Source organism: Motacilla alba, chromosome Z (genome assembly GCF_015832195.1).
Source record: "Motacilla alba alba isolate MOTALB_02 chromosome Z, Motacilla_alba_V1.0_pri, whole genome shotgun sequence".
Taxonomy (NCBI): Eukaryota; Metazoa; Chordata; class Aves; order Passeriformes; family Motacillidae; genus Motacilla; species Motacilla alba.
The window spans coordinates 68,090,815-68,105,909 of NC_052046.1; the positions used below are offsets into that span (position 1 = coordinate 68,090,815).

The following is a 15,095-nucleotide window of genomic DNA, read 5'->3' on the forward strand; positions in this document are numbered from 1 at the left end:
GGGAAGGGGCTGGAGCACGAGTCAAATGAGGAGCCGTTGAGGGGGCTGTGGATATGTAGCCTGGAGAAAAGGAGGCTTGATGGTAACTGAATTGCTCCCTACAACTGCCTGCGAGGAAGTTGTAGTGAGATGGAGATTGTTTCCGCCTGCTAACAAATGATAGGGCAAGAGGAAATATGTTACACCGGGGGAGGCTTAGGTTTGATATCAAGGAAAATTTCTTCACCAAAAGGGTTGTAAAGCATTGGAGGAGGCTGCCAAGGGAAGTTACGGAATATAACAAAGTGGTAGAAAAAGTTATCATTTCTACGTCCCTGGAGGTACTTAAAAGACATGTAGTTGTGGCACTTAGGGACGTGGTTTAGTGAGTGATGGCTTGGCAGTGTTATTGGTGTTGATGATCATCAGGGTCTTTTCCAACCTAAATGATTCTTTAATCCTAAAAAAATGGCAAATGAATCCCTGAGTAAGCATGTCAGGGTAGAACTTTTTGCTGAAGTGGATTCCTGCTCCTTATTTTGGTTTGTCTTCTATTGTCTGAATTGTTTGGTTTTGGGGTTTGTGATTTTAGTGTGTATTGTTTTGTAACTATTTTTGGGAATATGGAAAGGTAAGAGTGTGAATAAAAATACAATACGTACTGGTTGTAGAAATAAGAGATGATGTTCCAGCATAGAGGTGAAAATAAAAAGTACTGTAACATTAAGTGTATCCATATAACTTCAGTGGACATTACCCATCAGTGTCTTGCAAGACTTTTCTTATGCAAAAGTGGTGTGAATATCTTAGGTCACAGACTTCATGTTCAGATATATACGGAATGGATCCTGTGTTCTGTTGCTGCTTGTGTTGTGCTTGGAGAAACAGAATAAACTTCAGAGTGATAGTAGCAAAGTGTTGCTACATCAGAATTATTGTAAGGAATTCGTCCAATCTACTTGTTATGTGTCATCTGGCTTCATGTTGGAATCATTTCATGGAAGTTCCAGTGTGTTACTAGAAATGAAGAAACACAGCATATAGTGTGCAGAGATCTTTGTTGTGACAGGTGTTTCTTGCTTTGGGGTTTTATAGTTAATAGGTTTTTTATTAGTAGTTTTGTAATAAATTTGTGTCCTTCTCAGTTGGGATAGAGTTGCAGATTCTTTCCTCTCTACAATTCATTACACAGGTCATTATAAAGATGGTTTTCCTGATTGGTGTAGGTAGTTGTTTCTTAGTGTGCATAGAAAGCTCTTGCTTGAAACTGATCTCTGTTCTCAGAAATTATTCATTTGCCAAATAGCGGAGTTTGATGAAAGTAATACTGTTTTTCATACAACTCCTCAGTTTCTCTTACTTACAACTTAAACTACAAAAAAGCTAGTGCTGCAGAGAAAGGTAAAATTGAGGTGAGTTTATAGCTAGACTTCCATTTCAGTGTTTTTGTTTGCAGGGAGGGGAAGGGGAGGGTTTAGTTATTGCTGGCAGCACAAACCTGAAGATCAAGCTTACACAGTCTGTTAAAAAGCAGTCATAAATGAGTTACAAGAGGACTACGTATCAAAATTGCTTTTTGCACAGGTATGCAGGCTCTTTGTTATGCAAGAGGATAATATTTTTTTCACAGATAGTGTGTACAGACTACTTATATTCTGAACATACCGCTTGGAAAGTCTTGCTGCATAGTTAACATTAATTAACCTTTGGCTATGTTTTGAAGCATATGCAGGATGGAATGGGAAGGAAATCTACCATGTTGATACCTGCTTTGGGACATTGGAATTTAGTGGCTTGGAGAGTACACTGGTTTAGTTTGTAATTTTTTTAGAAGTGTTCTTTGTTTCAGACTTGTTATTGAAGTAGACTCTCCAACCAGTTTGTTAGGTTAGGAAGTCAGCATCACTCAGTTTGCTGAGTGTGTGGGGATAGCTCCACCCAACATCCACACCCACTTTCAGAACTTTTCACTACACATTGTAGCAAAGAAATTAATGTTCATTGTCTAAAAATAGGGTAATTATCTTCATTAATTAGTGTTTGGTCTTCCATTGGTTATTGCTTTCTTGCTTCTCATCCTAATTAGCCCACATTTTCACTCCTTTTATTATCGTTACCCTAGATAGAGAGGGTTTCAATACAATTGCTGAATTTATTTACTTTGTTACTTTCTTATTTTAGAGTTTTGCAAAATGTCCTTGTGGTGCATAAATTCTGTGTTCCTTGTGTCCAGTTTCAGCAATGGATATCTCTCCCAGGCTTTGTTAACCTCCTCCTAGGACTGAGATGACTGAAGCTTATCCAGGTTGATTGGAATTGGTTTAGTAGAGTTTCAGTAATTTTCCCAAACTCTATTCCCACAACAGCAGGCTATGACAAACCTTGCTAAATGCTGGCTGCAGTGACAGATGACAGAGCAGAAATTTACACTACTTATGATTAATTAAAACAATTAATTAGAAAAGTTATTGGGACAGTTATATCATTAACTAAGCACTATATGGTACAAAACTAAGCATTAGTCATAGATAGGGATCAGACACTATTGTGTCATGGTTATAAGAATTTTCCAACTTTTTGCCCCGCTGCTACATAGACTCTTTAAAAAAAATATGTAACTTAGTTTGGAAACAAACATAATAACAGGACTGTCATGTAATTCACTAGCTATAGAAAAAGTGTTTTATGAGGCTGTGGTATAAGAATTTGAGAAGATATGTTCATGTTCTACATAAAGCAGTCATGCTGCTTGTCCCTCATGGATGGTCAAGGTTTCTTCTATTATTGTGATGTAACAACCACTTTTATTTTCACTTTTTTTCTAATGGAAACATTGAAACATTCAGTTGCCGCTGATAATCAAAATATTTAAAATGCTTTATTTAAAAAAAACCAGTGGAGTAAAATTTGCCTGATTTCTGATGTAGTTTACTATTGCAATCCATTCCTTGCCTGCTTGAACCATGTGTAAAGAGGTTGTTGGGTAGTGCAACATTTTTTCAGTGCAGTGGTGTTGTCTGTCGTTTCAGTCATCAACAGTTACTCCATTCCTTTTGTAAGTCTAACATCCTTTGGAAAAGGCGAAGCTTCACCAAACTATGAAACAAGACATTTATTTTGGAAATGGAGTGAAGTAGTTTGATCTCTTAGTTTTATTAAGTTGTATTTGTGTGTACAGTGTCTGAATAAAAATACTGAGTTCCTCAGCTGTTTCTCGTGGACACAGGTCATAGTAGCACTGTCTTTGTAGTTCTAAATTCAGATGCAAGTCTTGCAAATAACTTCCACTTTGTCTCAAGTCGCTGACATCTTAGTGTCATACTGCTACTGTCCATCTTGGTTAGTGCTGCTCAGATTTCATGTGTCTTTTCCATGGCTACTTGTTTCCAAAACACCATCCTAATACTTGATGTGTTTTGAAAATACACATTTGAAAGTACTTTTTGGTGTGTTGCAAAGTCTTTTCGTAATCGTACTGATCTGGATGGTTGGTCATGTTGGTCTTTACTATTCAAAAATGTGTAAGCTTGTTCTCAGGACCAGAAGTTTGGTATGCCTTCATTTGTTAGCTTTTTCATGCAATTAAGTGGTGAGTTCTAGTGGCCAACACTTTGAAACATTGTCAGAAGTCTACTTATTGTCTTTTAAGGGTCCAAGTGGGTGACCTTTGCAGGGCTCCTGCCTATTTAGTAAAAAATACTTTTCCTGCTGCTGATGTAGTTCCTGGTTTGAAATTTTGGTATTCTGTAGCAACTTGCTTATTTCAGTGAAAATGCTGGCCATCTTACCATTTTGCTGTTCAGTTAAAGCTTCAAGTACATAAGTAGAGACTTCATTTTCATGACAAAGGGAAATCAGCTTTCAGTGTGAAAGAAAAGTTTGTTTTTCAGGTCTGCACCAGTGTTCTTCCAGCACCCCTAATGCTTGCCCAAAGGAAAGAGTGTCTCTTATCATCATGTTTAGAGGTTCTTTGAGTGAAAAATTCCCATTTATAATGGGCAAAGCATAGATTGTAAATGGCTAAGTAGCTGTGCTGCTTCTACTACAGTAGAAGCAATACCAGACCAAAGTTGTCTTGAATTCCTCAATACTTTTTTTTTTTTTTGGTGGGTTTTGGGTTTGTTTTTTTTTTGTTGTTGCATCTTTTAGAATTCAGCTGTGTTGTGGAGGGAGAGATATAGGTATTTGAGTTAGACATTCTACAAATAAAATGCTGTGAATGATGAGATTTCTTTAAATGCCTGCCTCTTCTCTCTGAGGTTGTTTGCAAAGTCTGTATTTTTTGCTCAGAAAGATCTAGATTTAAGATCTCTATTCTTTCTAAGCTGTTTCCCAGAGAATTTGCAATCCAAGTGCTCAAGTAAAGTCTCCTTGATTACTCTCTATTAGTCATGAAAGATTTGGATGTGGAATGAAGTTTGGGTAAAATTGTTGGCTATCAGTAGGTGGTGTACAACAAAAATAACTGCTGTGTAGCACCTGCTATACACCAGGATCTACACCAGTTAAAATAAAATTTTAAAAAGCTGTTTATGTTACAATTTACTTACTTCTGTCATCAAAAATGCAATTGTCAGCAGTTTTTTGGAGTAAAAGCTTCAGTGCCAGTAACCCTGATGCTGCAATTGTCCCATGTCATTGCTGAGGAGATAGTGTCAGCAGGTAGTGCTGAAATACCTGAGACTCCAAGGTTAGCAATTCCAATATATTATCATATCTCCTTCCACACAGTTACTTTTTAACATGAAGTTAAACTGATTTTTAAAAATAATTTTTTAGTATGCTAAAAAATTTGTTTACAGACTTTATAAATACCAAAATTAAAGATAACTGAATACTTCCCAATTTCTTTATATACCTGTTTCTTTAATCACTCTTGATACCAGTTTTCCTTCTCTGTATTTCAGCAGAATTTCTGTGTTAGGGTTTTGTTCCATGGTATTCAAATTGTTAAACTACAAGCATTTCATTGTATAGGACTCTAATTTTAGCCCATTGTAGTGGAGTGGTGACTCTGTTTCCACAAAAGTAAGGAAAAAACCTTACAGAATGCGTGCAAATGATTTGTAGCATTTGCTGTAGCACTTTTCTACCTTTTGTTTTGTTTTTTCAGTGAAAACTACAGGTCTAAATTAGAAATACAAGATGAAAAAGGGCACAGTATTTTTTTTCTTTCTTCCCAAATATAGTTTATTTGTTTATATGTGTTGTTATATATGTTAATGACTTTTTAGAAATCTGATGTACTGAACATGTCTTAGGGGAGAAATGACAACACCAAATAATGATACTTAATTCACATGTATAAGTGTATAAATATGTTCAGAATGAGCTCTAGAAAGGTTTAAGAGCAGGGCATAGCTTGGAATCAATTAAACAGTTTTAATTAAGTCAATCTTTTTGCTGTTTTTTCCTTTTTTCCACTTGATTGTCTCTGACATTTCATACAGGGTACCAAGAAGCACAAAGTATGCCTGAGCACCAGTTCATATACATATATGGTTATTACATTTTTGTCCTAGAACATCTTTGTTAATTTGACATGTATACACTGTAAATTTATATCCTTGCATTCAGTTAGATTCATTCCACTGTTGTGTTAATGCATGCCAGTGCAATCAAGTAGCCAGAATATTATGAGGCTTCTTTTTAGTTAATATAAGACTAATAGGATGTTTGAATTGGCATGGAATTAGGTCTCTGACAAAAGCTTTAGATGCCAGTCCAAGTGATGGCTTGCTAATTAAATGTCTAAATGTCATTAAGACCTTGAGAACTAGACTTGATTCATAAAGCTTTTTCAAAAAAAATGTTTCAAGTGCTGGAAGCTGAAAAGAATTAATTGAATGTTGAAAAAGAACTTGTCTTCCTCTAAAACCAGTGGATTTGTGTCTTGCTTTGTTTTCCATGAAAGAGTAGTTGTCCATACATGACTGTCTTTATACTGTTCCAAATCACTGTCTCAATTTTACTTGTGAGCAAGATGTCCAGGTCTTTTTTTTTTTCCACAAGTGAAATAGTGCCCAGAATGATGTAAGGCTACTGAGGAGTCCATGTGACAGCCCGGTATGCGTGCAGCAAGGAAGACCTGAAACTAGTTGTAGTGACAAAGCCTGGTTTTAATTCACTGTTTTCTAATTTAGAAGTCTCAAAGGGTTTGGAATATTTTAACTTGTTCAGAAAATACTGGAAGATGTGTCTGCCTTCAAGGTACCAGTGCTACTGTGGCTGTTTTATTTTTGCTCTCTGGCAGTATATTAACTCTTGTCTTAAAAGTCAACTGCTCTGGATATGGGTGGCTTTGGAAGGTACTTACCTATTATTACTTCCTTAGCAAATGTCTGTTGTTTGAAAATTTTCTGACTAGTGATGAAGTTCTTTAGAATGCCAAGTAATTGTTAGTGTGGGCAGTTTGCCACCTGGTTTGCTGTTTGAAGAACTGTCTGTTTTATCCAATCTGTGTTCCTTTTAAGTTTACTGTACCATTTCTGAACATGGATGGATAGTGCTTTTCATCATTCTTGCCTCTCTTCTGAATTTTCTAAGTTCTAAATATAATTATATTGCTTCTGTTTTCTAGAAGGCCCTTAAGCTTCAGAACTGCTTTATGTTGTAGAAACCTCAAATCCTTAAAAAGACACAGGTTTTGTGCTAAAGGAATGCTGCCGTTTAAAGCCCGCAGTGCAGAACGCTACCAGGCGCTTGGACTGGGCAGTAAGGCTGTCATGAGCCTCACTGCCTGCACTTGGCAGCGATTGCTCTTTGGGGAAGGAGGGGCAAAAACCAGTAAATAGGAGAACACCAGGAAAAGTGTCAGCCAGGTGTAGACTAGAAGGCCCCTGCTCTTGTAGCTCACTCAGTGAAGTCATGCTATGACTCCAACCTTTCCTGGAAGTGCTTGGACATTGTGGAGAGGCTGTGTGCTGTCACAGATGCTGTCGCACCCTTCTGTGTGGTGGGTGCACATCTGGGTACACAGAGCCAGTTCTGGTCGAGTCACTCATCCAGGTGACTTAAGTCACACCTATGTGTGATAATGTGAGGAACGATTAAAATTCCCAAGTGTCCAGTCACCAGATGGGGCCAAAAAAAAAAAAAATCAAGTGCAGCAGAAAAATAAAGAAGTGAGACTGGACAACAGCTCATTCATAGTCTTGAATAAGAAAATTTCAATTACTGCCTGTTGTGTTTCTGGAGAAGGACTTTGTTTTTCTGTTCGAGTGACAGAAGGGATTTTGTCAATGGCATGGGATCTCTCCTATTGTTTCTTCCTTGTTAGAACAAGTATTACCTACTGTGAAGATTTCTGCTTTTCTCTTGCCACCTGGGGTAATTGGCTTACAAAATTAACTCCCTTCAGTGTTGTGGGAAATACTTAAAATTCTTGAGCTCTCAGCTTACCTTAATTTTCAGGCATTAAGTTTCCCTGCAAGACTACTCTATTTGGATTTTTTCTTTGTGTAGAAAGAATGTATTATGTTTGTTTGCCAGAGTTTTCTTGGGATTGCTCAGTTTACTTGAGTTTGCAAGGCAAAATTTAAACTTGAGTTTGAGTTTTATCATTAAAATGTTACAAATTACTTCTAGTAAGGGATTCTGTACTTGATTAGAAATATATACGTTTATAAAGAGTAATGGATCTGGGAAATGCAAATCCATGCTGAGAATGACTGTGTCAAATGTGACTAAGGGCTGGTGTTCTAGCTGACTTGCACTGGAGATTTTTGAAAATACAGTCTTTTCATTTAAGATTGAAGTATTTGGGTTATGTATTAGGAGAAAAAGTAGTCTTCTAGTACACTTAGTGATGGAGAGCTTTTATAGGTATTGTTGTGATTAATTAAAATTTTCCCTTCTCATGTCCATAGGGATTGAAATCTAAGATGCAAAGTACACCAGTAATGTTAGTTTTAAATTGTTAAATCTTAACTTGACTGTTTCTGCAGAGTTGCAACGTTACATACTTTAATCATGCATTTCTATTATGGGTTCTAAGATTTAGTGCATGCAGTCTAAGTATTTTGGTTGAGTAGCTGGTGACCTTGGATTCAAACTGGGAAGAGAAGCTGGAACTGAAGTATGTATTCTATCTATATCAAGAAATTCCTCCCTTCTCAGTTTTTGACAGGCTTAAATGTGTGTTTTCAGCTCTTTTACTCCACTGATGCTTTATTTGCTCTGGGCATGGATATCAGCCCTTTTCTTCAACTGCTTTTTCCCAGCACTGTACTGAAATAACTTGGGTAGTGATAAATTTTCAGAAGTAGCTGTCTCAGATGCTTGTTTTGTTACTTTGAAGATGCATGGTGATTTCTAAGATGATGAATGGCCCAAAAAAAGGGCAGTTTTGTGTGACTCCTAAAAATGTGGCTCACAGAGCACTGTTGCTACATATGTGGAGCTTGGTACTGGAAGCAGCTTGTCTAGAAATACAATGAATATTTCAAATTTGTATTCCTTTTCTACTCCGCAGGTAGACCAATTTAAAAAAAGTTCATGCTGCTTGAATACTGGGCAGAGCAGCTTATGCTTGAATTTTTATCCCCTGTTGGCTATTCAGTAAGCTGGACCTTCATTATTAGGAGAATATATCATATTATAGATTTCTTAGACTTTTATAAAAACACTTCCCTCTCCAATGAAAGGAAAAAAAGTCTATTCCCCCTCACTAGTCTTACTGAAATTAAGATTTGAAGATGTCATTCATTCAAAACCCTAACAAAAGAATGTAACTCCTAGCACCCACACGAGCCACACATATTTTGAATTGAGGCTGTGTATTTTTGACTTTCAGTAAACTGACTAAACAGTGTTCCAGATGAGGAGAGGAAAAAATTTGTATGCCACCATTGCCTAGAGGCTTGTGTAACAGCAATTCCCTATGGGAGTGAGACCCAAATCATAAATGACGCATTTTTGTGGTGAATAAATAAGGTGAAGAGAGTAAGAACGCTTCCAAAACAAAAGCTAACCCAAAAATATGACATGAATCATTATTTGCAGTGATTAATATGGCAATGAGCAGAAAAACTGCATATTGGCCAGGTGTATTGGAGGGTTGTGCTACCTGAGAGCACAAGTCCATTCTTGTCCTGGTTTTCAGCTGAGATGGAGTTAATTTTCATCTTTCTGCAGGAGTGCTGCCTCCCACAGTAGCTGATCTTTTGCATGAACAGAAATCAATTAATGGTGTAGTTCTGTGTTGGTCCTGAGAAATGAGCTGGGGGATTTTCTTTCTTAACCTTACCAAGCAATCAGCTCAATCTTGGTGGTGTGAGACTTGATTATAATTGTTCCAACACCTTATGAGTATATGCACACTGCAAGGAATTAAATTCTGAATTAACTGAATAATAAACTTTCATGTATTTCAGTCCTGAAGTGGATTCCAGCACTGTTCAGTGTGACCCTTACATTAGAGGCTGTAGAACAGTAAAAGTTGGTAATTTTTGAAATACCTTGTCCCAACTCGTGGGCTTAATTCCTACTGAACTTTTGTGATTTGATTAACTGCAGCAATATTGAGAAATTAATTTCCAGTTTGATCTGTGCTGATGGATCTCTTTAAACTTGTGACACTTAAAAATATTTTCAGTATACAGTGATAAAAAACAGCCTACCTTTTCCTAAACCAGCTAAGTTGTACTCCTTAAACCATACAGCATAAATCTTCCTTGACAAGCCATTTTTATTTGTGGTCTTTCTTCAAACTCCCTAGTAATTACTTTTATGTACTGAAACGTGGAATTTCTTTATATATCTTTGAGTATGATGTATGTGTCCTCAGATTCCTTGCCAGCACTTTATCTTGTAAATGATAGTTTTTCTAGATTGATTTGATACAGTTGTCCTGTTGTAGCTAAGAGCCTCTAAGGCTTGAGCCTTAATTTTAAGTGTTCAAAAGATTATAATTACAGTGAAAGAACTCACAGCCATGACTTAGCAAGATCTTTGTGTTTCTAGATCTTGTCACAACCTTTCTTAATGCAGTGGGGTTTAAGAAACTTATGTCTAGCTGGAACTTTTTTTAATCTTAGCAGACTTGGAGAATGGTCGTGGTTAACATACGTTTCTTGGAAAAGGTCATCGCTTACAGGATTCCACAAAAATTTACTTTCCCTCCTTTTCAATACCATTGGCAAAAAATGTGTTGATGACCTTGAGCTAAATAGATGACCGTCAGCTAACTGATTTATTACTACTTTAATGTCAGAATGCTTACAAGAAATCAGCTCTTGCATTAAGAACATCTGGTTCAAACCAAACAAAGGGAGGACTGAAAAGAAGATTTTGAAGAAAAAGGTAAATATTCCACTGATAGAGCTTCCATTTGTCAGAGTGATGTAGAATTCTGGGATGCTCCTGGGCACTATAAAGCTTACATAACCATGTAGCATCCATCTTTTAGCAGGGACCTCTGCCAACCTCATTGTAACAAGAAACTGAATCTAACCATCCACTTGCACATGCAGCCATCCATGTGTCATGTGAGTACTGTGACTTCTTATGGTTAATGCTGAGTATGAAGAAGCAGCAAAACAGGGGTTTATCTTGCAGTCCAGGCCACTGCAAGTGTTCCGAGTGTGCACTCAGAGCAGACCTGCCATCAGACAGATGTAGAGTCTGAGACTTCCCAAGAAACATAGAAAAATATACTGGCTTTTATCTTTCTTTAAATATATTTTTCTAGTCTATGGTCCCAGTGGAGAAAAGATAAAAAGTATGTATTATTGAAAAAAGACCTCTAGGAATAACCTTACATCTGAAAAAATGATCACCAGAGAATCCCTGAGGTATGCTGACCAAGGACTTTTATATTGAGGATGTTTGGCCTTCAATACCATTAACAGACTACTGAAACAGAATTACAGATGGGTTAAAAGGTGCAATTACAAGTTTAAAATTTGCCGGATAAGCAGTTGGAATGAGTGGGTTGGCACATACCAGCACAGCCTGGTCAGTGGGCTAAGCTACACTTGAAAGTCAGCTCTTTAGCTGATCACTGTGCACTCACTTTCTGTTTATTACAGACAGAGATTCCTGGCTCACGTCTCTAAAATCAGCTTCCAAATTTCTTCGAAGGTTGAGCCACTTAGTAGATTGATTAAGCACCATCCATGAAGCAAGAAGTGAAAACTACAATATGCAGATACAGTAAACTACCTAACAAGCCTGAATGAGCTACAGCAGAGGAAAAGAAGTGATACAATTCCAGGATAGTGTGGTGTTCTTAATTAGTGGAGGAGGAAATCATAGGTAATGTGACACAAAGTTGTGTCAGGTGGTGTTATTACATAACATAGCTGAGATGGAAGTGTGGGTGGTGAAATACACTGGATTAATGGTTTTCTAAACAAACTCTTCATTATTGCTTTACTGATTTTAGAAAATGTGACTAATGTTGCAGGCTGGGCCATGGCTCCACACTAGGGCTAACAGATGTGACAAAGGAAGCAGTATTTCTCCTTGATTTGGTTTTTGTTTGTTTGTTTGTTTTTGGGTTTTTTGGGGTTTTTTTTGGTTTTGTTTTGTTTTAATTAAAAGCAAGAAAGCTTCATGCAGAAAAACTTAGTGAGAGGGAAGAAAGTATGAGTGGGAGATGCCCCAGAGAGCGGACTACTTCTGAACAAAAGTAAGGAATTGGCAAACAGTAGAGAGCATTAAATAGTAAAGGATTTAAAGAGAAAGTAATGTATTTCTATACCTCTGACTTAGTTATGAAATAACTAAACAGCATGCATTTTTCTGTTTTACTCATTTAGCTTATGGTGCATGTCTGCGGGGTAGTTGATTGACCCCACAGACAAGGAACGACAGACCTTGTCATTGCTTGTGGAGAAATCTTCCAAAGTTCAGGAACTGGTAGCACAGCTTCCTGGAAAAAAAAAAAAAGGTGGAGTTTAGTACATTGGTATAGTAGAAAATCTGTTCTCAGTACAGAAAATTCCTGGTTTTGTAGATCTACTGCATATATTCTGGATGATGCATTTGGAACAATGACAGAGTTATTTTCTTCATTCTTTCTTCATCTGCATGAGAAAGGCAGTCCTTTATGTTTGTGATCCTCAGGAAAACTTTTTCTGATGACTTTTCTAGTGCTCATAGTTGGAAGTTGCTATAGTTGGGGAAATAATATGCAATATATATGAGACAATTTTGATGGAGAAAGTAGGGCTACAGCTCTTAATGGCCAAAACAGTAATACTAATGCCAGTGGGAGCAAGTTGTGAGTTTTCTCAAGTGTGTGTATACAAACTTTCACTGGTCACATGGTAAGGACAGGCTTCAGAGGAAACCTGGTCTTTGTGTGGAAGTGAGAGACGTGAATGTGCCTTCACAGTACTAAAGAAAATAAGGAACAAAGAGAATGTTCAGCTTCATTGATTTATTTTTTTTTTCCCCATGTAAACTTGAAAGGCACAAGACAACCTTTGGTTACAGCAGCTGCTAAAATTTCTCATTGAGTCCTGTTGAGATAAAACTTTTGTCTATGTAAAACAGATGTGAAATGTCTTCAGTTTATATTGTTAATGAAATCTGTGAAGTACGTCTTTCTAAAAAGTGCAGTCAAGTCAATGCCTAAATCTTGCACTAGAAAATTCTGAAGGCAAGATCTCAGCAGCACTATTGTTACACATTTGCAAATAATGCCAAAATAGTTCCTGGCATGAGAGGGAGAGTTTAGTTCATTACCCAACCACTCCCTGCCCAGGGTTTCTGAGGTAGGTGGTTCTGTGCATGTTCAATGACTAATAATGAAATATCAATCACTTTAAATACATTAAGTAGTGAAAAGCTTCTACGGAGAAGAGTATTGCTGCAGAGGGTGAGGTTGCAGAGGTTGAGAGAATTATCCCATTTATGAGCCAGCTGTCTAAAACCAGAAAACCTCTTCCAATTTCTGTTGCAGTAGTTGTGATCTTATGCGGCAAATAGATACTTTGGGGAATGTACCATATGCTTTTAAAAATTTAGATCTTAATCTACTCAGAGATTCTAATTAGCACTACTTAGTAGTGGATTGTAACAGTTAATGACAGTTTCATTTGGTCGCAAAATATATTTTTATAAATGCAGTGGGAAACACTTAGCATAGGGGTTACATCAAAAATTGCCTAAAAATACTGCTGATTCCATTTCTGAGCCCAGATTCCCATCTGACAGCTTGAGAATGCTGGGCTGAGTAGACTGCAGGGATCTTGTTTGAAATCACAGAAGTAATTTGAAACTGAACAGGTATCTTTAGATACTAAAATTTTCTGTCCTTTGGATTTGATAGCTTACATGGATTCATGCAGAGATTTGAGTCTTCAGATAGATTTAAAAGGGTGGGTTTGTGTAATATTTTGCAGGTATTGCTCAGTCTGTCTTGGTTTATTTCAAGGAATGAGAAAGTCATCTTGTTCCATCTGCCAGATAGAAAATAACTAGCCAAAAATAAACTTAGTCTAAAGATTTTTTCCTGTAAAATTCCTTTCTTTTTTCCTGAGAACCTGACTTTTTTTTTTCCCTTCAAAACAGTGTTTCATTGGTATCAGTTTTATTAAGAAAATCCAGCACTGCACATAGAAAGCAGTTTTTGAGGGAATTTATTGACCTGTATAGCAGTGGTTTGACACCACTGAAGGACACAATATGGGAAGGGTCAAAGCATGCTGTTTATTAAGCTGAATTAGACTTAATACTGGATTTTGCTGCAGAGGCAAGTACATGTGACACAGACACAGACCATAAGCTGCCATGTTTATGAAATCATAACAGAATGGGCATTACAATGAAGGAGGAAGGGAAGGCTTTTTCTCTCCCACTCAGCTGTCACCTTGGCAGAAAGCATTAAAGAATTTGTGTTTCTGCTTCTTCTGCAATTAAATGTGGGACTTCAGGCTACAGAGTAGTGAATTTGCTCAGATTGTGGCTCCCAGTGCCAGGGGTAGCAAAAATCTTTTCATATAGTGGGAACTACAGTCAGTTTTTCAGAGCTACAGAAAATGCAGTATACTGTGTGTAAATGAATACTTTACGTAGCCTTCCATCTTCAGTACACTTGGTTTGGGTTCTAGAATATTACTTCTCAAAGCTTAGTTTTTCACTTTTAAGTGTGGAATTTAGTTTTAAAGTACCTAGTATTTCAGTTTCTTTGGTTCTCTGGTGTTGTCTTTGCACACAGTCATTCCAGGCTGTGTGGCACTTGCCACTTCTGAACATTTGCCACTCTTCAGGTTTAGTACTATTACTGGAGTATCCTGATTTGGTATTAAGGTACAACTCCTATTGCAACAATTTGCCAACTGATAACAAAGGTGTTGAGTGGTGTCTGTATTAATTTGAATGTATGCTTATACTAATGCAAAGAATTTTAGGATGGAGAGAGCTTCACGGTAACAACTGGGAGCATTTTGGTTTGCTTGCCTGAGGGATGGAGCAGTAGTTTCTATCACTAAGATATCAAGTAAGGTGGCTTTAGGTCTAATGACTAGCTAGGTTCTAAAATTTGCGCTGTTAAGAGTACTGTGACGATTTGTTACAGCTAAGGGAGGATAAACTTGGTTACTGTGAAATGGAATCAAGTGGATCATAAATCATCATAAACCATAGGATGTCAATGATTACTGTTATTAATAGAAGCTTTATACCAAAAAAATCATAAAGCCTGGAACACTCTTGACTAATGGCCCGCTTAACTTTGGCTTAAAGTGTTTTACCATAACAGCTGAAGTGACAGTACCTCTGCATTTAGCCTGAGGGGTGAAGTTAGAGAGAATTTTGTACAAAACAATCCTGAAGGTAGCAGATGACGTATCACACATCTTAATCAAAAGTTTACCTGGCAAAGGGCATCTTTTCTGAGTGTGGATTGTTGCCTTCTCTGATTGGTAAAAGGAGGTATGAGGAAACAGCTGAAATTAAATTAGTAGCATTTAAGTAATGTGTGGTGCAATTGCTCACATGCATGCACAGGCCTGCAGTGCCTTTAATGTAATCTCATCCCAACCATGAGGTCCTACATGTTTGCTTGTCTCATGCAAATTAAAAAGATTATTATAACCAGAATGAAGGATTATAAGAAGGCATATCAGGACATATGTTTTTAATGAGTTACCTATCCTTATGTCCCC

At 37.2% G+C, this 15,095-nt stretch overlaps 1 protein-coding gene across 3 annotated transcripts in view; it reads left to right on the forward strand.

Moving 5' to 3' along the window:
- APC (APC regulator of WNT signaling pathway) overlaps positions 1 to 15,095 on the forward strand; it is a 94,710-nt gene that overhangs the window by 6,095 nt on the left and 73,520 nt on the right. The window lies entirely within an intron of this gene.